Source organism: Papio anubis, chromosome 11, assembly GCF_008728515.1.
Source record: "Papio anubis isolate 15944 chromosome 11, Panubis1.0, whole genome shotgun sequence".
In the NCBI taxonomy this organism is placed as follows: domain Eukaryota; kingdom Metazoa; phylum Chordata; class Mammalia; order Primates; family Cercopithecidae; genus Papio; species Papio anubis.
The window spans coordinates 105,760,088-105,783,460 of NC_044986.1; the positions used below are offsets into that span (position 1 = coordinate 105,760,088).

Below are 23,373 nucleotides of genomic sequence, written 5' to 3' on the forward strand. Positions count from 1 at the left end.
ATCATAAACAACAATTTCAAATGAGATCACAAATCATTTTCTGAAAGAGTCAAGCCAACCCTTGAGCCGAAGATGTTTGCACTGATACACAGGTCTTCAGATTCTTTCTATGAAATCCATCTCCCCAGCTCAGAGCCCACCAAATCACCACAGGTCTCCTTTCTACTCAGCACCCCCCCCACCCCACTTGACAAAACAAGGCTGATTGTTCTAGAAGCCACCTTTATCTTTTTGAAGAGATCTTTGTTATCTGTTACTTAGGAATTTTAATCCAAAGCATGACAGAATAAAATCAAAACCCAGAAATAAGCACATTATAGTTACCAAATTCTTCAGAAAATTAAAGAAAAAGGCAACTACAGTTTAAATTTAACAAAGTGTTCTTTTGTAGCTGTCTTGGCAGCTATAAAATACGAAGGCATCTGAAGTACAATGTTTGGTAGGTTTAAGATAACCTAGGCTGAACACAGAGGCAGAGAAATGGGAAAATTATCAATGCCTCTCATCTTAGTGAATCCCCAAACCTAAGTGGCTACAAAGCCATCATCCTTCTTGAAGCAAATAATTTTTTTTAACTAATTTGTATTTTGAGTCTTATTCTTCATTTAAATGTGGTTACCAATGATAATGAACAAATAAATTTCCTAAACATTCATAAAGACATAGGGTAGATACTGCATATACTTTGCTATGTATCCTTTATTTATCTCTTTATAACTAAAAATTCCAAGAGGTTTTTGTTCTTTGTTTATTTTTTTAAGTTAGGTATATTTTAAAGTGGTTGGATTAAACTAGAATTTTTATCAACAACAGCTGGTGCTACCATATCAGCTTTTAAGGTATCCCTAAGAGTATAGTAAGAAACAAATGAACAAACCAATAACAGAAACAGTACACCCTGAAGATTTAAAACAATAAAACCAAAAAGGTTTAGTATTCTAGAGTGTTTACTTTTTTCAAAAATTTTCTTTTTTTCAAGTAATACTTTACAAAGCTAATATGTCAAAAATAAGAGGCAATTTTCTAGAAAGCTATATAACTATAGGAAAATGTTTTTCTAAGAAAATGGTTATCTGGAACCACAAAGCTTCAATATTTGACGCTAAGCTTAGTGTTCAAACACTTAGTCAAAAGTGAGTTCATTCTTCCTTTTCTTTAGAAACTCAGAGCCATGCACCAAGTAATTTTTGTTCTGGCTATAGTTTATTGGGAGACGGGTGAACATTTCACCAAGTTATGAATCTATCTTTCTTTTCTTCTCACTGTACTGACTCTTTGCTTCCCTCCTTTCCTTCACCCCAGTTCATCAAAGAGTTTGCTCTATGCTCAGCTCATTTCATGCACTTGACAGAGAAGAAAACTGAAGTTTGGAAGTAAAATACTTCCCTTTCCAACTTTTATCTTCCAGAAGCCTAAGCACTTAGGAGCATTTTGATGATTTTCACAGTGAGATAAAAAGGACAGAATTCCTGATTGTAGCTAGCCAAAGAATCATGGCCAGAAACACTAGGAGAGCTTTTCTCCAATCTATAAAGAGATTCCTTTGGCTGGGTAGTGGGTAGGAAAATGGAAGATTCAGAGCTTGCCAGAATCAGGAAGATCAGAGTCAATGGCCACATGCTACACCCAGGAAAAAGCTGGCCATCCCCAAGCATGCCAGTCTGGGGGCTACAGGCCGCCTGGCAACACCTAACTAAACCCAAGTATGTCGAGGGAAAAGACCTTGGGAGGAACGTCATTGGGTACCCAGGGTTATGAGGTAGCTGAGTCACAGTTTACAGGATGACCCCTTCCTCTGCTGTTAGCCATCACATAAGCAGCCTTGACTATGACCTCTCTCTGGAGAACATACTCAATATCCTTCCTGTCAAAGGTAGTAAAAATATTTAAGTGAAACAGTTGTCATTTGGGATAAACACCTGAAGTTTGTCGTCTCACACCAGGAAATGAAGGATGTGGACACACAAGAAGTGGCTTTAAGAGTGGAGGTTTAATAGGCAAAATAAAGAGAAAAGTGAATAGCTCTCAGAGAGAGGGGCTGCCAAGTGGGACTTCTGATTTTGTAATGAAATGCATGGGGTTTTATAGAGGAGCTTGAGGAGGCCGTATCTGATTTACAGAGGGCCTGAGAGATTGGCGGGACAAGGTGTGATGTTTGCATAGCGTGTGTAGAAGCTGGCCATCCCACCCTAATCTTTTATTATGCAGATGGGTTCCCTACCTGGCCAGTGCCATGTTGTCTGTTCCTCACTGTGCACATGGTTGACAAAGAAAAGGAAAGATGGAGCCACCAGGTTGAACATGCCTGGCCCCCAGGTAGCCTTTTCCTATTGGCACAGCTGCGGTATTTACCTACGCAAGCCTCTAGTTTGCATATCTATGCTTGCAGCTTGATTTTTCAGGCTGCCTTTTGTTAGAAAAGAAATGATTTTCGGGATGCTTTTCATTAAAAGGACTTTATTGAGGACTTCTTTACGTTCATTATCTGCCTAAATATTTTTTTTAACTCCTATATCATGAATAGTGGACAGCACCTTGCCCAATGAAAGCCAGTTTCTTCCTTCATTCTTTCATTCATTTTAATTAATTCAACAAATATTTACTGAATACCTACTACTGTCAGGCACTTTTGTAGGCACTGAGCATAGAACCTCTCCTTATGGCTCTTCTACTCTTTTGGGGAAACCACCAATAAACACGTAAATAATCTAAAGCATGCCAGGAAGCCGTAAGTGCAGTGAAGAAAAGTAAGGATTGGAGATTGGAAAGGAAAGGGAGATGCTTCTAAATATAGGCTTTTCAGGGACGGCGACTGTGAGGAAATGACTTGTGATTGAATTGCAGGAAGGGATTGGTAGAGGAGGGGAGCCTGGAGGAGAGGAAGAGTGGTCCTGACAGAGGGGCAGCAAGTGCTGGTAAAGACCTGAGGCCTGGGCATGGGTGGGCCTGTAGGAAGAATAGCAGGGAGGTCTGTGTGCCTGGGGAGAAGGGGCCCATGCACAGGGGTTACAATAAGGGTTTTGTATTTCATTCGAGGTGCTTTAAGAAGCCATTGGAGAGTGGAGAGGATAGAGATGACATTTAACAGATCACTGTGGACTGTGAGTCTCCAGGTCAAGATTGCTGTAGGCAGTGTTTACCATCTACTTAAAAGACCAGGAAAGAGGGGGAAGGACATCTTGGGTCCCACAGCGCTCAGATTGAGGAATGCTGAGCTGAGCCTGCTTCTTTTTGTTGTTGTTGCTGTTATGTTTTGTTTAAAGACGGTTTTGCTCTGTTGCCCAGGCTGGAGTGCAGTGGCACGATCTCGGTTCACTGCAGCCTCCACCTCCCAGGTTCAAGCGATTTTCCTGCGTCAGCTTCCTGAATAGCTGGGATCACAGGCATGCAACCACCACGCTCTGCTAATTTTGGTATTTTTTGTAGAGATGGGGTTTCACTATATTGACCAGGCTGGTCTCGAATTCCTGAGGTCAATTGCTCCTCCTGGCTTGGCCTCTCAAAGTGCTGGGATTACAGGTGTGAGCCACCACGCCTGGCCTGGAAGGCACCTTGGTGCATCCTCTGTACCTGCTTTTTACAAAGTGAGATGTTTTTCAACTATATGTTACAAATTATGGGGAAGCCTATGTGGTAAAGTGTTTAGAAAAATTCTGTTACTGATATTTTTAAAGTCTCTAGATTGGGAAATCTCGAAACTTGGAAATAAAGAATTCCTGCCTGATATTTCACCCTGGAGTAAGTCTTCCAGGCCTACAGAAGAGATTAAAGACATAATTACTTCATTCTTCATTTACTTCCCCTGTTGCTTAAATCAACGGTGAAGTCAATAATCTCATTCTTTTTCAAGGCCATTGAACATTGGTTAATTTCTGACACAGAAAATGTGACAGCAATGTGACTTACCTGACACTTGAGAAGCATTGATAGAATTATTGGAGCTCAGGGGCTAGTTTCCTTCCTTAACCCACAATAAAGAAGGCTCTCTGCACGAAAATGGACAGAAGAGTCTGTACCAAGAATAATGGAGAGTATAACATTAATTACTAGAAATTTTCAACAGATCTGGTTAATAATCCCAAAGTACTAAAAACATTTTGATTACTTAAGAATTATGACACATAATAGCTCAAGGTATTATATGTGGAAATGAAGCTATAAGTAAATGGGGCAAATGTATAAAAATGGGGGAAAAAACACATATTTTGCGGGGTTGGTGGAGTTTGGAACGACTTCATTGACAGATTATCAGAAAACCCCTGCCAAGGGCGGTGGCTCAAGCCTGTAATCCCAGCATTTTGGGAGGCTGAGGCTAGTGGATCCCTTAAATCCAGAAGTTTGAAACAAGCCTGGACAACCTGGCAAAATCCCATCTCTACTAAAGATACAGAAATGAGACAGTGGTGGCATGTGCCTGTAGTCCCAGCTACTTGGGAGACTGTGGTGGGAGGATTGCTTGAACATTGGAGGTGGAGCGGGGAGTGAGCCGTGATGGTGCCACTGCATTCCAGCCTGGGTGACAAAGTGAGACTCTGTCTCAAAAGAAAAAGAAAAGAAAAGAAAAGAAAAATCCCCATGACCTCCCGCAGGACTGTTTTTCGGATAGCTTTGGATCAGCCCAATTCTCCCCTCTTTCTTACCTGTAATTTTCAAGAATACCTTTACAGTATGCTAGGAATGCAATACCCTCAGATAGGGAGGAGCTAGAAAAGCCCAGGCCCTCACCCAATCTCTTCTAGAAATAGGATGACCTTCAGTGCCTTAGTCCAGCATATCATGTAACCACTGAAGCATAAAACCCAGGGCACACTGATTTCTGGGGTTCTCTACTGCAGTGTGAGCAGGACATGCACAGATGAGACTCCATTCACTGCAGGTAGATTTCCTGAGCCTTGCAGACCAGCTTGTCATGAAACCTCGTCTTCTGTTGCCCCTTGCTGCCTGTCTGTAAGTAATAAGTCTGCTTCACGTAACTTAGTATGGGTGTTCTATCTCACTGGACTCAGGCAAGCTGGTGATCTGTACACAGTGAGAAATACAAACATAGTCAGACACTAAGTAATTATAACCAGAGTATTGGGAAAATCACCTTGAAGAGAACATGCCAACTGAGTTTTAGAATTCTATCTTAAAAGGAAGAATTCTAAAGTATTTTATGGGCATCACTATCTTGGTGCCTCAGCTCAAGACTTGTTGGCTGAGGGCACTTTTAGCACATGGAGGTACTTGGAGTGTAGAAGGAAAGTGTGATATTGTGAAATGTATATTTGGTCTTCATCCCAGTCTCCTGGTAAGCATATTCTAAAATACTTGGGTTCTCTGTAGCGATAAGTGTTTTTTAGTATGCCAATGAGTTGATTGATGGCTAGCAGCCCCCTAGGTGGCTTCAAAATGGGTCTGGTCACAGGAAAGACCAAGGCAGGATCAGAGGGTTGAGACATTCAACCTCCCCAGCAACCTGCATGGAGGGGAGAGGAGCTGAAGGGTAAGTTGATTACCAATGGCCAATGATTTGATCAATCATGCCTATGCAATGAAGTTTCCATAACAACCCAAAAGGACTGGGTTCAGGGAGTTTCCAGATAGCTGAGCACCTGGAGGTTCCTGAAGGGTGGCCCGCCACGAGAGGGTATGGAAGCCCTGCACTGCTTCTCCCATACCTCATCCTATGCACCCTTCATCTGTATTCTTGTAATATTCTTTATAATAAAGTGAACACCAGTGTGCGTTCCCTGAGTGCTGTTAGTTGCTCTAGCAAATGAATTGAACCTGAGGAGGTCATGGGGTCTCTGATTTATACTGGGTTGGTCAGAAGCACAGGTAAAACAACCTGGAGCTTGTGTGTATAGGTAGGGGCAGCCTTGTGGGACTGAGCCCTCAACTATGGGATCCACTGCCATCTCCAGGTAGGCAGAGTCAGAACTAAATTGGAGGATGCCCAGCTGGTGTCTGCTACAGAATTGATCGCTTGCTGTTGGTAGGAAGAAATCTCCATGCATTGGGCCACAGCAGTCTTCTATGTTGATTGTTGTGGTTAGAGAGCAGAGGAAAAAGAATTTGTTTTTTTCATCACAGAGGCAGGGTAGAAATGCTAAGGAATGACCACCCACAAATGAGTCTGGGTGGTAACTACCTCAGCTTCTTTGGTGGTAACTACCTCAACAAGGTGGTAACTACCACTACCTTCTGGGTGGCAACTACCTCAGCTTCTTTGCCCAACACTGGGGCAGCTCCAAGACGAGTCCCACACAGTTTCTCAGTGAATCCTCAGTGGGGTTGAGCTCACAGCAGTAACTGCGCTTTATCACATATTTTCTTGGCTTGCTTTATTTCCCTGCCTTATTTCCCTACTTTCTCATGGTGTTTCCTAGGATTATCTCCCAAATAAACTTCTTGCTCTTAAACCCATGTCAAATTTGTCCTTCAGGGAACCCAAACTAGGACCATGGTATATCCCATGTCACAGCCAGAGATACCTCTTGATCAATAGGCAACAAGGTCAACAACTTTCCAGAGCTTTTTAACCATAAGACCTGAGGTGTTGATGGAGGAGGTCAGTCCTCCATGGGCAATGAAGCTGGTGAGCCAGAAGAGAGAGCAGATGCTTGGCTCTGTTGCTTCTGTTTTGACACGGGCTTCGGGCTTCAGAATTTTATCCAGAGAAGCTGTTGTTTGAATAAGTAACATGATACCTAGTTTGATAATGTGTGATTAAGGCAGAAACACCTTTTCTTTTTTTCTTACAGAGTTGTCAATGTATTTCTTGTGACAAACATCCCAGTTTGACTGTTCTTTCAGTTTAGCTTGAAACAAGAAATGCAATATCAGGGACAGTTTGCACGCGGCAAGACACTTATTCTTTCAACATATTCGGTTTTGTTCCTGGCACTGTGCTAAGTTCTGTAGAAAGCAGTGAAAAAGACAGATTCACACCCGGCTCTGATGGAGCTCAGAATCTGGTGGAAGGCAGATGTGAATGAATAATTGAAATTACATGAGGTGATTGTTTTGAGGGAGGAAATAAAAATCAGGAGGAACAGCTGAAGGAGTATGTTTAATGTGTGCATCAGGGAAGTCTTTCCAGCTAAAGTTGAGATCTGAAGGTGACTAGGATTTATCCAATCCAAATAGGAAGTTAAAGCTGGGGGTGGGTGTGAATAGCAGATGTAAAGGATTTTAGGATTGGAAGGCTCCACGCAGCCTGGAATCTATCATTAATCCATTCAGATTCCCCACCTCTAGCCTTATTTCTCTCTGGACTTCAGCAAGGATGACCTTATTCTTGATCCTGGAATACGCAATATTTCAACCTGCCTCAGAGTCTTCCCACATTTGGGTTTTCTGTCTGGAAAGTTCTTCCCCACACTCATCTTTCGAATCTTACCTCAAATGTCATTTTGTTGTTGTTGAAACCTTTCTGACTTCCCGACTAGGATGGAGTCTTCTGTTAAATGCTGCCTTAGAAACTTGTACTTGTCCTCCATAGCTCTTACCAGTTTTTTGCATATGTTTAGGTATAGGGTGATTTGTTTAATCATCTGTTTAAAAGCTGCTCCTTACATTAGACTGTGGACTCCATTGGGGTAGGGGCTGGTACAGATTTGGTTGCCACTTTATCCCCAGCACATAGTTTAGTAATAAGCACATAATATACATGCAGTAAAGTGACAGGATTAAGGTTTTATTGATTGGATGTACACATGTGTTAGGGAGGTGACCAGCATTTAAAAGTAAAGGGAAAGGGATGACAAGGAATCCCACATTACCCTTGTGTGTATGGTAATGCTGCTGCTGACACAGGAGAACCTCCTTCAGCACTTCTGACACAGGTTATAGGGAAGATCATGGGACTAATAAGGGGTCTATCTCCATCTCCTTAAGAATGCTGCCATTTTATCAGGCAGAACTTTCAACAAGTTAGCAGTGGTGTTTTCAGGGGGAGTGAAATGGCACTGTGAGATTATGGCTAGAAAATGTTTAGATTTAGTTCAGCTGTGGAGAGAGTCCTGGTCAGTGTATCCTGACAACAAACATTCTGGAAATCATCTCCAATTAATGGCACTGATGGCAACTAATATAGTTTGGCTGTGTGTCCCCACGCAAATCTCATCTCGAATTGTAATCCCTAGGTGTTGAGAGAGGGACCTAGTGGGAGGCAATTAGATCATAGGGGCAGTTTCCCCCATGCTGTCCTCATGACAGTGAGTGAATTCTCTTGAGAGCTGATGGCTTTAAAGTGTGGCACTTTCTTGTTCGTTCTCTCCTCTCTCTCCCCTTATGTCATATGTCATGTAAGATGTGCTTTGCTTCCCCTTCACTTTCTGCCATGAGTGTAAGTTTCCTGAGGCCTCTGAGCCATGCTTCCTGTTAAGCCTATGGAACTGTGAGTCAATTAAAACTTTTTTCCTTTATAAATTACCCAGTCATAGACATTTCTTTATAGAAGTGTAAAAATGAATTAATATAGAGAATTAATACCAAGGTAGTGGGACTCTGCTATAAAGATAACCTTAAAATGTAGAAGCAACTTTGAAACTGAGTAACAGGCAGAGGTTGGAACAGTTTGGAGGGCTCAGAAGAAGACAGGAAGATGTGATAAAGTTTGGGACTTCCTAGAACCTTGTTGAATGGTCTTGACCAAAATGCAGATAGAGATGTGAACAATGAAGTCTAGGCTGAGTAGCACTGTGTCCCAGCCCCTCCAGCTCTAGCTGTGGCTAAAAGGGGCCAAGGTACAGCTCAGGCCATTGCTTCAGAGGATGCAAAACTCAAGCCTTGGTGGCTTCCATGTGGTATTGGGCCTGAAGGTGCGCAGAAGACAAGAGTTGAGCTTTGGGAACCTCTACCTAGATTTCAGAGGATGTATGGAAATGCCTGGATGTCAAGGCAGAAGTCTGCTATAGGGGCAGAGCACTGACAGATAACTTCTGCTAGGGAAGTGCAGGAAGGAAATGTGAGTTTAGATCCCCACACACATTGTCCCCACTGGGGCACTGCCTAGTGGAATTGTGAGAAGAGGGCCACTGTCCTCCAGACCTCAGAATAGATTCACTTACAGCTTGCACTATGTGCCTGGAAAAGCCACAGACACTCAATGCCAGACCATGAGAGCAGCCATGGGGGCTGAACCCTGCAAAGCCACAGGGGCCGAGCTACCCAAGGCCTTGGGAGCCCACCCCTTGCATCAGCATGGCCTGGATGTGAGACATGAAGTCAAAGGAAATTATTTTGGAGCTTTAAGATTTTATGACTGCCCCACTGGATTTTGTACTTGTATCGGGGCTGTAGCCCCTTTGTTTTGGCCAATTTCTCTCATCTGGAATGGGAGCATTTACCCAATGCCTGTACCCAAATTGTATCTTGAAAATAAGTAACTTGTTTTTGATTTTAGAGCTTATAGGAAGAAGGAACTTGCCTTGTCTCAGATGAGACTTTGGACTGGGACTTTTGGATTAATGAGTTAAGACTTTGGGGGACTGTTGGGAAGGCATGATTGATTTTGAAATGTGAAAAGGATGAGATTTGGGAGAGGCCAGGGGTGGAATGGTTTGGCTCTGTGTCCCCACCCAAATCTCATCTTGAATTGTAATCCCCATGTGTTGAAGGAGGGACCTGGTTGGAGGTGATTGGACCATGGGAGGTGGTATCCCCCATGCTGTTCTCATGATAGTAAATAAGTTCTCAAGACAGCTGATGGCTTTAAAGTGTGGCGCTTCCTTGTTCACTCTCTCCTCTCTCTCACCTGCCACCATGAAAGATGTGATTTGTTTCCCCTTCAACTTCTGCCATGATCATAAGTTTTCGAGGCCTTCTAGCCATGCTTCCTGTTAAGCCTGCAGAACTGTGAGTCAATTCAAACCTCTTCCTTTATAAATTCACTCCAGTCTCAGACATTTCTTAATAGCAGTGTGGATAATGACTAATATAGCAAACTGTATAAAACTGGACCAATTCTAGAGTTTGAACCTTTAGCCAGATTTAGGAGTTTTACATCAAAGTTTTTAGAATTCTCTGCACTCCAATTATAAGTAAATATCTAGGTTTCTAATGGTGCTTTGTAAATAAATAATTATGTGATGAATAAAAAATTATAACAAGATCTTATGCCCACCAGCAGGAAATAAGTGTGCCCATTTTCTCACACCTGCACCTAAAATGAACATTTAGTCTTTATTGTTTACTAAAATGGATAGGCATGTCCCCCTGCCAGGTTTAAGTTTTTGTTCATTTATAATTTCCACGAAAGAGGGAATTCATTCTCTCATAAACACTGTTTCTTTTAAAGACAGGGTCTCTATCTTGCACAGGCTGGCCTCTGAAATTCCTAGGCTCAAGGATCCTCCCACCTGAGCCTCCAAGCAGCTGACTACAGGCATGCACCACCTCCACACCTAGCTCAACCCTCTTCTTGATAGCCATATAACCAGTTCTATCACCCCCATCCAGGCCTGGCCAAGGCTGTCAACCTAAATAATAAACAAAGAGAGGCTCTCTAAAAGAAAATTATGTCTATCTGGAAATAGAGCATTGCAATGGGAATACACATACCACAGCAATCTATGTGCATAAGCCATGTGTTTTGAAATAATGATCCTTGGCTACTAAGATCAATAACAAGGATGACACCAGTCCCAAGGTTGGACAGGCAATTGCTGGGCAGATGTCCTTGCAGAAGTGAGTTTTGTATAAGACTGTGATGGCCTTGGCACAAGATTGTGGTTTTTGCAGTCTTTTGTGATTATTTTTGTTATCACGGATACCAGCCTGAGAACCCTCTCTTTCTGGCCTTCCCTAGCCCTATTTGACAGAATTTTCTTAACATTGGTGACTCCATTTTCATTCTGATGACTTTCACGCTCTCATCTACTGGTTAGCTGTTAAGCTCCCACCCCAAACCCACTGCCATCGCCAACACACTGAAGACTCTGGCACAAGATTCATTCATGTGCCTCTTTTCTCCTCAACACCATTATTGTCTGGTGACTTTAGGACATGGTGACCCTTTCAGTGCATGAGTCTCTTCGTCTTGACCTTCCCACCTTTAGTAAACATCCACCTGTTTCAGCTTTGTCACAACCACACCCTGGGTCTTGTTATAATCTGAGATGCCTTCACCTTGAAAAGTTAACTTCATACATTCTTCTCCCTGACTGTGACACACTCTTCTAGTTCCATCATTTAGTCACTGTCACTGCATTTGTTCTTGATCTTACAGACTATTCAGTTCCTTGATGTTATGCTGCTTTCTTCTCCTCAATCCCCTGCTGTCTTTACTTTTTTTTTCCACTTTAGCTCAGTTTACCTGTCACTTCAATTATGCTTGGCCCAGGTGGTTCTCTGTTCCATTTACCAGGGGAAAAAAATATCCCAACTCTGAAGCCGTCCAATTCTCTGTCTTATCCATATCAACACCTTGGTTTATGACTTCTGGGGGGAAAATCCCTCAGTCATGCATACTGGGGCCTCTCCACATCCTGGGACCCAGTGTCACCTGACTCTGCCATGATACCTGACAGACCTTGATGATTCCCTAAATTCTCTCCTGTTTCCATCACGGCTTCATCAACCTTGCTGTGGAAACCTCCCACTGAGCCACATTTCCTCTAAGGTGTAGAATGTGCTCTCATCCTCTTCTTCTCAGAGGAAGTAGGATCCATTGTACAAGCCCCTTGCCACTGCCACAAAACCAACAAACTTATTTCTATATTTGTTCATATTTTCCTTAACTCTATCACATTTCCTTCTGCCTTCACTGGCTCACTTATTTCTGCTTTCCTGAAATTCTAAACTTTTACTCTCTCCTCACTCCATATTAATTAGAATTTAAAAGCTTAAATGACCCCCATCCTAAAAAAAAAAAAAAAAAAAAAGGAAAATAAACACATAAACAAAAATCCCTTCTTGGACTCCACATCTTCCTCCAGGTACAATGGTATCTTTCACCTCCTTGATATCACCAAACTGTTTCCAGTCAGGTCTGCTCATTTCCCATGCATTCTTGAGTTTGCGAAATGCTGACTTCCACCATGGGCAAACCCACTAAGGTTGCTGCTAAATCCAAAGATTACTTCTTAAATCCTCATTATTCTCATCGCATTGGCTGTTACCTTCTCCATGTTTGTGTTCAACCTCGCTCAGGGCCCATTGTGCTCTCTGTTCCTCTGCCCAGTCTTAACAATTGATGTTATAAGAGTTTTGCCTTGAATCCTCTTTTTTTCTTTCTCATGATGAGAAGAGCTCTCTTAATGAGCTTATCCGCTTCAAGATTTTACTATCATTTATTTACAGATGATGACTGCTGAATCAGTATCACCAATCTCAGTCTTAATCCTGAGCTTCAGACCTTGTGGTAGATTGCTAAAATGGCCACAATCCTTTACTTTTCCCTGTCTCCTTGGTTTTTGTAGTATGGCTTGGCTGCTCCTTCCATCAGATGCTAAAGTCTGTTTTTCTCCTCTTTGAATCTGCCTGGTTTTGTAACTTGCTTTGGCCCACAGGATGTGGCAGAAATAATGGTGTGTAATTTCCAAGCTAAGTCTAAAACCTCCTTGGTCTTAAATTCTTCTTATTAAAACTCCGTCATTGCCATGAAAACAAGACTTGGCCAGCCTGCTGGAAGTTGGAAGATTGTGTAGAACAGCTGAGTACACAGCTGACCTCAGGCACACAAACAAACCTAGCCTGGCTAGATCAGAAAAACTGCCCAGCTGAGCCCAGACTAAATTGCTGACCTGAAGAATCATGAACAAATAAATGACTGCTTTAAGTCATCAAGTTTTGGAATGATTTGTTATGTAACAATAGCTAGCTGCTACAGATTTCTAAAGACATGTAATGATAGCTAACTTTTATTGAATGCATTGTATATGGCTGTCTCTGTTCTAAGCACTACGTCTATTTCAGATTTAATCCTCATACTGACATTATGAGGCATGCATTATTAACATCAGCTCTCTAAATTTGAATCTGCCTGGTTTTGTATCATTCTTCTAAATGAGGAAACGGAGGCACAAAGAAGTAAGCATCTTGCTGAAGTCATACAGCTTTAGTACTTGAACCCAAGCAGTCTGTGCTTCTGAACACTGACCTAAGTTTTCTGCATTCTGTGCTGCCTGCTGAACACTACTGTCATAGACTCACAACTAAAATGGAACTTTGATGATTTTTTCCAAATGAAATCTTTCAGTGCCTTCCTAGTTTCCAGGCACAAAAAGAGTTTAATAATCTTATTTTTTCATTTTTTAATTTATTTTTTGAGACAGAGTCTCACTCTGTCACCCAGGCTGGAGTCCAGTGGTGCAATCTTGGCTCACTGCAACCTCGGCCTCCCGGTTCAAGCAATTCTGCTGCCTCAGCCTCCTGAGTACCTGGGATTACAAGTGCGCACCACCACGCCCAGCTAATTTTTTGTATCTTTAGTAGAGATGGGGTTTTACCATGTTGGCCAGGCTGGTCTTGAACTCCTGACCTTGTGATCTGCCTGCCTCAGCCTCCCAAAGTGCTGGGATTACAGGAGTGAGCCAGCGCACCCGGCTGAGTTTAATAATATTTACATTAACTGTAATTTTAACCCTATGCACAGCTCCATTCCTGCCATGCTGAACTACTTGCTATATCCAGCCCGCTCTAGGGCTGCCACAATTTTGTTTTTTGATCCTGCTGCTTTCTGCCTAGAATGCTGTCTCTTTTACTTTGCTGATAACCATCAGGAAACAGTGAACTCCATTTTGTTACCTGTATTGCATGTATGTGTGATGTGTTTGTCTTCTCCTCCGGACAGTGAGCTTGTCTGCAACAGAAACTATGTGTGACTTAGGTTATAATGCAATTTCCTCAAGTGTCCTCCAACCACATCTCAAAGAACTAGCAAAATGTCTGCACATAGTATGCCATCATGAAATACATTAATGAATACATTAGAATGCTAAGCACATTAATTTCCATTCCTTAAGAACCTCTTTGAAAAATATGTGTTACAGAATGAAGGAGGAAGATACTGTGTTGGAAAGGTAAGCACTGTTCATCTTCAAAATACATTTTCCAGAAGTATTTTAACTCCTTCCTTTTGCCTCACAACAAATTAACTCCACTGCTGAAGAAATAAAAAAATACAGTTGGCCCTTGAACAACAAGGGCTTGAACTGTGTGGGTCCACTTGTACATGGATTTTTTCAATAAATACATTGGAACTTTTCTTTAGAGATCTGTTACATTTGAAATAAGCTGGCAGACAAGACACATAGTCTAGAAATATAGAAAAATTTAGGTTTGTCATGAGTGGATAAAATATATGTAGATACTAGTGTATGTGTTAATCAGCTGTTAATGTTACTGGCAAGGCTTCTGATCAACAGTAGGTTATTAGTAGTTAAGTTCTGAGAAATCAAAAGTTATAAGCAGATCATCAACTCTGAGGACGTCAGTGCCCGTGACCCCCAGGTTGTTCAGGCATCAACTATACCTGGCAGTGCTAGGGGTTTCTATAGTGATTCTTATTTTTATAGGTGAGGGATTAGAATTACGAAATTATGAGAAAATGAATTCTACAGGAAGAAATCAGTGCTTCCTTCTACGTTTTGTTGTCATTCTTAGAATCCCCCTTTAGAAAAAAGAATCATGAACTCACAGTTTGTATTATATTTCTGTAGTAGGTCATGAACAGTTCTTTAGGAACATAGGAGTTTTTAGGAGAGGCCATCAGATTTCCTTCTGTGTATTTTGTATGTTTCCTTCAGATTCCAAATGTGTTAATATCAAACACAGTATGATCAAAACAACCTTCTGAGTCTCTGCCTTCTCATCATACTTATATTATAGAATTAAAAATAACACATGTAAATGATTAGCACAGTGCCTTGCACACAGTAGGTGTCTAATAAGTGGTAATTATTACTTTTGTTATAACTGTGAGAAAGAAAAGCAATACCTTGTTTTCCTCAATGAATGTAGTATCATGAGGACTTTCACAGGTCATTAAATATACTTTTGAACCATGATTTTTCTGGGCTACACAATCCTCTTAGTATGAGGCTCATAATTTATTGAATAATTTTCCTTGTTCAAAATTGATTTTTTTCTTAGTTGTTCGTTAGTATAAATAGTTTTGGAATGATTTGCTATGTAACAAATCACAGAACATCTGTGTGTATAAAACTTTGTCCATGTTTCTGTTTATTTCTTCAGGGTAGACTCCTAGAAGAGGAACCGCTGAATGTCAGCGTGCAGACTTTGTATAGATTTTCCTTTTATATAATGTTAACTTGCTTTCCAGAAAGTTCTATCCAGTTTTTTTTCCTAATTGTGGTGTAAATTGGTACAAGTGCTGCATGGCACCCTTGACAACATGAAGTGTCTGTTTTGTAAATGACTTCCTAATTTGATGGTCAAGAGTATCTTATTGTCATTGTCAATATACCTATTTGGTTGTCACTGAGTCTGAACATTTCTATATCCTTGAAACACTTTGCTCACTCGGATCCTAAACCCTCTACTCCACCACTTTTCTTTTTCTTCTACTGTTTCTTCCTCCTTGGCTCAAGTTCTTCATGTTGGACTGCCCCAAAATGCAGTCAGTAGGCCACATATTTTTCTTTATCTACATTCACTTCTCGGATGATCTCACTGGGTCCCATGGCTTTAGATACCGTATCTATGTCAAACACCCCCAAATTTGTATCTCCAGTCCAGACATCTCTTTTGAACTTCAGAGTCATAAATTTATCTTCTGCTCAACAAGTTTACTTAAATATCTTATATTTTAAAAAAAAGACATTTCAAACACCAAATATTCTAAACTAAACTTCTAACTTTTCCTTACAAACTTGTTCATTTTGTGGTCTTGTTCATCTTTGTTAGCGGCAATTGCCATCCAGACTCAAGCCCTCAACTTGGAGATCCTATGGACTCCTCTTTCTCACACACCCCATATCTAACCCATCAGCAAACAGTGTTGGCTCTTGCTTCAGATAGAACCACTATCGGACCAATACTCACCATCTTCATTACTTCATTGTAATATATGTAGTTTATTTATGTTTTTGTTTTACATCTTAACCAAGTTTTGAGGTCCTTGCTGGAGGCTGGTCTATTCCCTTCTTGAATAGCCAATTAAGTCTATGCTGCAACCACTTCCCTGCCTGGGCTCACATTCAAACTACTAAACATTCACCCTAATTGCCCCTGGGCCACTTGCCTGACAAGTAGGAGCAGCCTCTATGTTCCAGAGTCCTCCACCATATTCAAATTGACCCATCCACAGGGAGCCCAGAACCCTAGCTATTCTTACCCCACTTGGCACATGTAACCTATCCCCTCCACTGTCAACTTGCTGTTGCTTTCTCTGGGGTGCAGCCCCGTGTGGCCCTGCCTGGCAGCCTCCTCTCCTTGTGAGCTGTAAGTGTCAGAGAGTTCTGCCTTCTTGCATATTGTCATTGTGTTGTGTCTCTTACCATCAAGAACCTTCACATCTTGTGAGACAGCAGTCCCCTACGTTTTTGGCACCAGAGACCAGTCTCATGGAAGATAATTTTTCCACGGACAGGGGTGGAGGGATAGTTTCAAGATTATTCAAGCTCATTGCATTTACTGTGTACTTTCTTTCTATTATTATTGCATTGTAATATATAATGAAATAATTATACAACCCATCATGATGTAGAATTAGTGGGAGCCCTGAGTGTGTTTTCCTGCAACTAGATGGTCCCATCTGGGAGCGATGGGAGACAGTGACAGATCATCAGGCATTAGATTCTCATATCTTTATATCTACACATATCTACACAACCTAGATCCCTGACATGCACATTTCATAATAGGGTTTGCCCACCTATGAGAATCTAATGCCACTGCAGATCTGACAGGAGGTAGAGCTCAGATGGTAATGTGAGTGATGGGGAGTGGCTGTAAATACTGATAAAGCTTTGTTTGCTCACCTGCCACTCACTTCCTGCTGTGTGGCCCAGTTCCTAAGCCATGGACTGGTATGGTAGGTCCCTGTTATAGGACATTGGATGACATCTGCCTCCTCCTAATTGGTCTCCTGTTTCTTCCTTTATCCTGCTCAGAAGTCAGAGTAAACCTTTTCAATAGGAAGTCAGATCTTCTCCCTGGACTGCTCTGAACTCCCCACTGGTTTTCCATCTTTCTCAGGAACACACGGTCACATTTTCTCTCTGACCTCTATAGGACTCTCCTTAACTCATTCCTCACCGGCCACAGTGACATCCTAGCTGCTTCCTGAAAGTGCTGGAAGGTTTCCTCTGCATGGTCTTTCTACTTGCTGCCCCCTTTGTCTGAATACTCTTAGGTCAGTGCTCAAATGTTCCCTTTCCTGATTACCCACTTACAAAGAGAAATCTGCTTCTCATTCCTGATCATTCCTCTCTTTTGTTTTTCCACATAGCATTCATTTTCTAACTTACTATATGTATACATAGATATTACTTAGATAACAGATTGTCTGTAGCTCCTCACTAGAATATAAACTCATGAGGGCAGGGATTTATGCTGGTTTTTTCGTTTGTTTGTTTGTTTGTTTGTTTACTGTTTTGTTCCAAAGACAGCCCGGAGTAGTGGCCAAGAGCAAAGTCTCCGGGTTTGTATTTGGTCTCTGCTTCTTCCTTGCTGTGTGGCCGTGGATCAGTGGCTCAACCACTAAGTAACTGCTTTTCTCTTCTGCAACATGGTGACAGTAAGAGCACCTGCCTCACAAGGATAAGAAGAGAATTCAATAACTAATATCTGTAAAGTGCTTAGACCAGTGCCTGGCACAAAACAACACTATTTGTGAAATAAATACATCACTACTTCCAGCATGTAAAATGGTACTTGGATCTTGGAAGGTGATCAACAAACATGCATTGAATAAATGAATTTGTTTTGTTTGCTCTTCCCAGGTGAGTTTACTATCACATTACAGAGACATCTGCTTGGAGTTGCTTCAGGAATGATGGGAGTCTCTGGGCAGATACTTTCTTTTTCTTTTCTTTTTTTTTTTTTTTTGAGACAGTGTCTTGCTTGTCACCCAAGCTGTAGTGCAGTGGTGCAATATTAGTTCACTTTAGTCTGTTAGTCTGGCACTTCTGGGCTCAAGCAATCCTCCTGCATCAGCCTCCTGAGTAGCTGGGGCTACAGACGAGCACCACCACAGTCAGCTAATTTCCTAATTTTTTGTAGAGATAGGGTCTCACTGTGTTGCACAGGCTGGCCTCAAACAATCCTCCCGCCTCAGTATCCCCAAGTGCTGGGGTTGCAGGTGTGAACCATCACACCTGGTCCAGGTGCATTCCTATTGTTGTAAGCAAGAGCACGTGTCACAGAAGGAGAGGGGGATGGTAAAGATCCCTGACTCACAGGGTTGTGTGACACAGTGTCACACAGTTGGTCTTTGTCCAGGTTCCTGACACAGAACTCCTAAATCCCTTGGAATTTCCCAAGTGATGGGAACATCTTTTGTTCTAAAGAAGTGACTCTTGTTGGGCCCTTAGGTAGTTTCAGGATGGCGGCTGATTAGAGGGTTGTACTTTGAGCTCCACCTCACAACCTCCAGGAGGGGAGAGGGGCTAGCTAATGAGTCAATCACCAATGATCAATGACTAATCAATCATGCCTCTGTGATGAGACCTCCATAAGAACCCCTGCATCCAGATGGGGAACACATGGAGGTGCTGGGAGGGTGGAGCACCCAGAGAGGGCATGGGAGCCCCGTGCCCTCCCCCATATCTTACCCTATGCCTCTCTTCCATTTGGCTCTTCCTGAGTTATATCCTTTGCAATAAACTGGTGACAGTGAGTGAATGGTTTTCCTGAGATCTGTGAGCTATTCTAGCAAATTACTGGGACTGAAAAGTGTGTCGTGGGGTTCTGCAAATTTTACCTGGTCAGCTAGAAATATGGGTGGCCTGAGACTTGCTTTTGGCATCTGAAATGGGGGGGCAGTCCTGTGAGACTGAATTCTTCACCCCTGGGGTCTCTGCTCGCCCTGGGTAGTTAGTGGAGTTGAGTGGATGGTAGGAAATCCAGTTGTTTGGAAAATTGGAAAATTGGTTGGTGTGGGAAAAACCCACCACACATTTGGTGTCAGAAATAGTCTGTGGGTAAACAAGTTCAGAAGCTAGAACCTGTGACCTAGGCAGAATCTGTGACCTAGGCTGTCCGTATAAAGTTTGTTTGCATGTGCTTAAAACATCTTATACTTATGAATTCTCTTTTAAACGACTTTGAGATGTCAGAAAAATTTTCCTCATTTTGCTAACAGGGAAATTAGATACAGAAACATAAAAATAGTTTTCAAAATAACACTTAGCAGCCTTATTTGATTTTTCTGTAAAACCGTCCATAAATTAACAAATGAATAAAGAACATATAAGGCAGTTACCTCCTTAAATTCCGTAACCCACTATCTGTTCTTTATATAGACTTGGGTTTTGGTATTTAATTTTTAATTTTTTTAATCACTTCATGTTTGAAATTCCCTTCTTTTTGCTTTTTTATAGTTTAGAAAGGGGAATGAATAATACTGACATAAATGCTAGAAAGCAATGAGACTTGAGGGAGAATGAGTAACAAGACTGTAGGGGAAATGGTCTTCCTGCTATGCAGTTTCTAGTTTGAATTGCTTATTTTGCAATCTGTTCATCCAGTTAATTGTTCCTCTCGGCTTTTTCGCCTTCAGTTTATCTCAAGGACTAAGACAGCATTCTTGCTACCAAAATCAACGCATCTTTCATTGGCAACAATAATCGTTGCGTAGCAAACTGTTCTTGGGTTTAATGGCAGAACACTAAGCTAAATATTTTAGATCATTTACTTGTCGTAAGAATTCTAGGAATCAGGTACTATTTTTGTCCTTACTTTATAGATGAAGTAGCCTGGGCTTTGAGAAGTCACATGCGCGATATCACAAAGTTTGTTTCTGTATTTTTTTTTTTTTTTTTTTAAAGACGGAGTCTTATCCTGCTGCCCAGGCTGGAGTGCAGTGGTGTTATCTCGGCTCACTGCAACCTCCACCTCCTGGGTTCAAGCAATTCTCCTACTTCAGCCTTCTGAGTAGCTGGGATTATAGGCGTGTGCCACCAAGCCTGGCTAATTTTTGTATTTTTAGTAGAGATGGGGTTTCATCATGTTGACCAGGCTGATCTCAAACTCTTGGCCTCACGTGATCCGCCTGTCTCAGCCTGCCAAAGTTCTGGGATTAAGGTGTGAGCCATGATGCCTGGCCTTGTTTCCATAACTGTTACATGGGCAGGTATCACATGGTCTGATGTATTATTGGCAGAGAGAGAATTTTTCTCAAGAAACTGATATATGTATCCATGAGTGCAGATGCACTTTGACTGGATTCTTATAATCCAGGGGTCTTGGTTTGATCCTTATGAGAGAGGCGGAGAGAAGTTTGCAGTGGACCGTTCTTGCAGTTTTAGAGGGAGCTGAGTGCTTTCCTGTCTCCGGATGACAACTGCCGGGTTAGGTATTTGTTGTGATTTTATGACAAGGAAATCAATCTGACTACAGCAGTCTATCTGAAGTAAATGAACTCTTATCCTAGTGCCTTAATAAAGCTTCACATCAGGTCATGAAGCAAAACAATACAAAATCCACATGTTACATATACACCACAGAATACTATGCAGCCATAAAAAGAAATGAGATCATGTCCTCTGCAGGGACATACATGGAGCTGGAAGCCATTATCCTCAGCAAACTAATGCAGGAACAGAAAACCAAACACCACATGTTCTCACTTATAAGTGGGAGCTGAACAATGAGAACACACAGACACAGAGAGGGGAATGACACACACTGGGGCCTGCTGAAGGAGGGTAAGGGCAGGAAGAGCATCAGGAAAAACAACAGGCCGGGCGCGGTGGCTCAAGCCTGTAATCCCAGCACTTTGGGAGGCCGAGACGGGCGGATCACGAGCTCAGGAGATCGAGACCATCCTGGCTAACACGGTGAAACCCCGTCTCTACTAAAAAAATACAAAAAAACTAGCCAGGCGCGGTGGCGGCCGCCTGTAGACCCAGCTACTCGGGAGGCTGAGCCAGGAGAATGGCGGGAACCCGGGAGGCGGAGCTTGCAGTGAGCTGAGATCCGGCCACTGCACTGCAGCCTGGGCGACAGAGCAAGACTCCGTCTCAAAAAAAAAAAAAAAATAGCTAATGCATGCTGGGCTTAATACCAAGGTGATGGGTTGATAGGTGCAGCAAACCACCTTGGCACACGTTTGCCTATGTAACAAACCTGCACATCCTGAACTTACAATAAAATTTTAACATTAAAATTGTAATCCACATGGATGCCTTCCCCCTTCCAGGGACACACCCCTTCTGCTGGAGTTTACTGCTTCATAGACTGAGGAGTCTCCTGTGATCTCAACAACCTCATTTTAACTTTTCTCTCTAACAGGGGTGTTCCTTTCTATTTACCCTATTGCTGTTTAACCTGCTGGGATCTGGCCTAGTTCAAATAACATACATTTCCTCAAGAAGATGACATTTAATTAAATTCCAAGTGACAGCATTTTACAAAAAGGATGTTTCATTTATTTTTTTTTTTTGCAAGTCACTATTTCTCTTTTGTGCAATGAGCTGTTGCTTGTTTAGTGTCTCACTTCCAGGCATCTTGACGCAGATTTAAAACAATCTAGAAAGAAATAACATGCAAGATTCTATGGCATTTAGAATAATTTATGCAGCCCATCCTCTAGGCTTACAGCCAAATTCCAGGAGGAGAATTTGCTTCACATTCTATCAAGTCTCACGCCACAGTGAATCCATTTGGAAAGAAAGCTAAATTGCAATTGTACAAAGAAATTCTGGAAAGAAAGCTGAACATGATTCTGCAAGCCCCAAATGTTTGTGAAGTTTACCATAAAAAAATGTCAGGGGAATATTTGGTAGACAATCAAAGGCCTTTAAGTAAAGTTTGTTGCAGCCATTAGAATAATACACATTAAAAAGGGGTCAATTAACATTTATCAAGAGATGCTGGCATTTCTAAAGTGTATTTACTTTGGGAGGCCAAGTACATCTGTGTGTCTTGAAAGTGATAGCAATTCACAGAAAATAACAGGTGCGTTACTGGGTGGAGGCTGGGGTCTCTGCCTGTCCTGAGGTTGCAGACTCTTAAGGGACTCTCATTGGATTTTCTCTCTTTGACACATTTTTAAAATTTCTAAAATTTACAATTGCCCAACCTTTAGACTTGGAGAAGCAGATGTGTAGATGATAGTTATTAACATGCCCACTGCCTGGAGCAGGAAAATACGCACCAGCTGAAGCAGTAGCTTCCTGTCTGCACCTCTAGCTTTTCTCAATGTCTGCATTCTCCTCCTCCTTCCTGTATTTATGCTACACTCTATGGTAGTGAAGTGCACATATGAAATCTGGTTCCCCATAAATGGGAGGCCTAACATGTAACAAACTGGTTGATTTCTGTTCTTCCACCAGCTCCTTACATCTCCAAGGCACAAACCAAGCTCCCTTGCAGCGTGAATGGACTTGGACCTCGCAGGGCTGTTATCTTTAAACACAGAGCCAGGGTCATGGGAGCCAATCAGTTTCCTTTATGACTGACAACTTCATATTTCCCTGATGACGAAATCAGGTGTTGATCTGCCTCCTCAGAGAGCTCTGAAACACTTCAATGTACTCTCAAGTTATCCAAAGGCACTTTGCATTCACCCTTTGAAATCCTCTGGCTGCAGACTGCGGACTGCCTAAAATCTTGGAGATTTTGTCTTTCATTCTTGTCAATCTTGACATTCAGATCCCCTCTGAAGTCTAGTTCTCCCCTTAACAGACATTTGAGTGTCTCCATGGTGGAGACTTCACCATGCACTTCAATGGGAAGCTATTTGACCTTTTCAACTCCTTTCTTGGCTGCAGGTTTTCTAAGCTTTGTAATAACCCTAGACACTCCTGAATGAGCATTTGCTAAGTCATTAATTCTGAGGACAAAATAATGGGTTAAGTGCTAATATTTAAAAAAAGGAAATAAATTTTTAGGTGATTTCAGGAACCACACCTTAAATTCAAACCTCTCCACCCCAAATTGCAAGTGATTTAATTAATAAGATGTCTGGAATGACCAGAAGGAAATTGACAAGATATGTCATTTTCCTGTTTTATCATCATCTGATGGAAAGTGAATCTCCTCCTCAGGCTGTGTTGCTTGTCTGGGTTGCCTTGGGTGTTTAAAAATGAAAAAGGGAGTTCTTGCATAAAGAGATAAGTAAACCTGGGCAAATCTGGCTGATTTCACATGAAAATCTGTCCAGTTGTGTTGTGCCATGACTTTGGGGAAAAGGGAATATATATTTTGCTGGAAGGGGTGACTGCGAGGGGAGAAAGGCAGGGCACATGTCCTGATGGG

General features: G+C 41.9%; 1 pseudogene; it reads right to left on the reverse strand.

Annotated features, from left to right (window-relative positions):
* LOC101018112 overlaps positions 1–22,818 on the reverse strand; it is a 49,409-nt pseudogene extending 26,591 nt beyond the window's left edge.
* Positions 22,819–23,373: the final 555 nt, after the last annotated feature.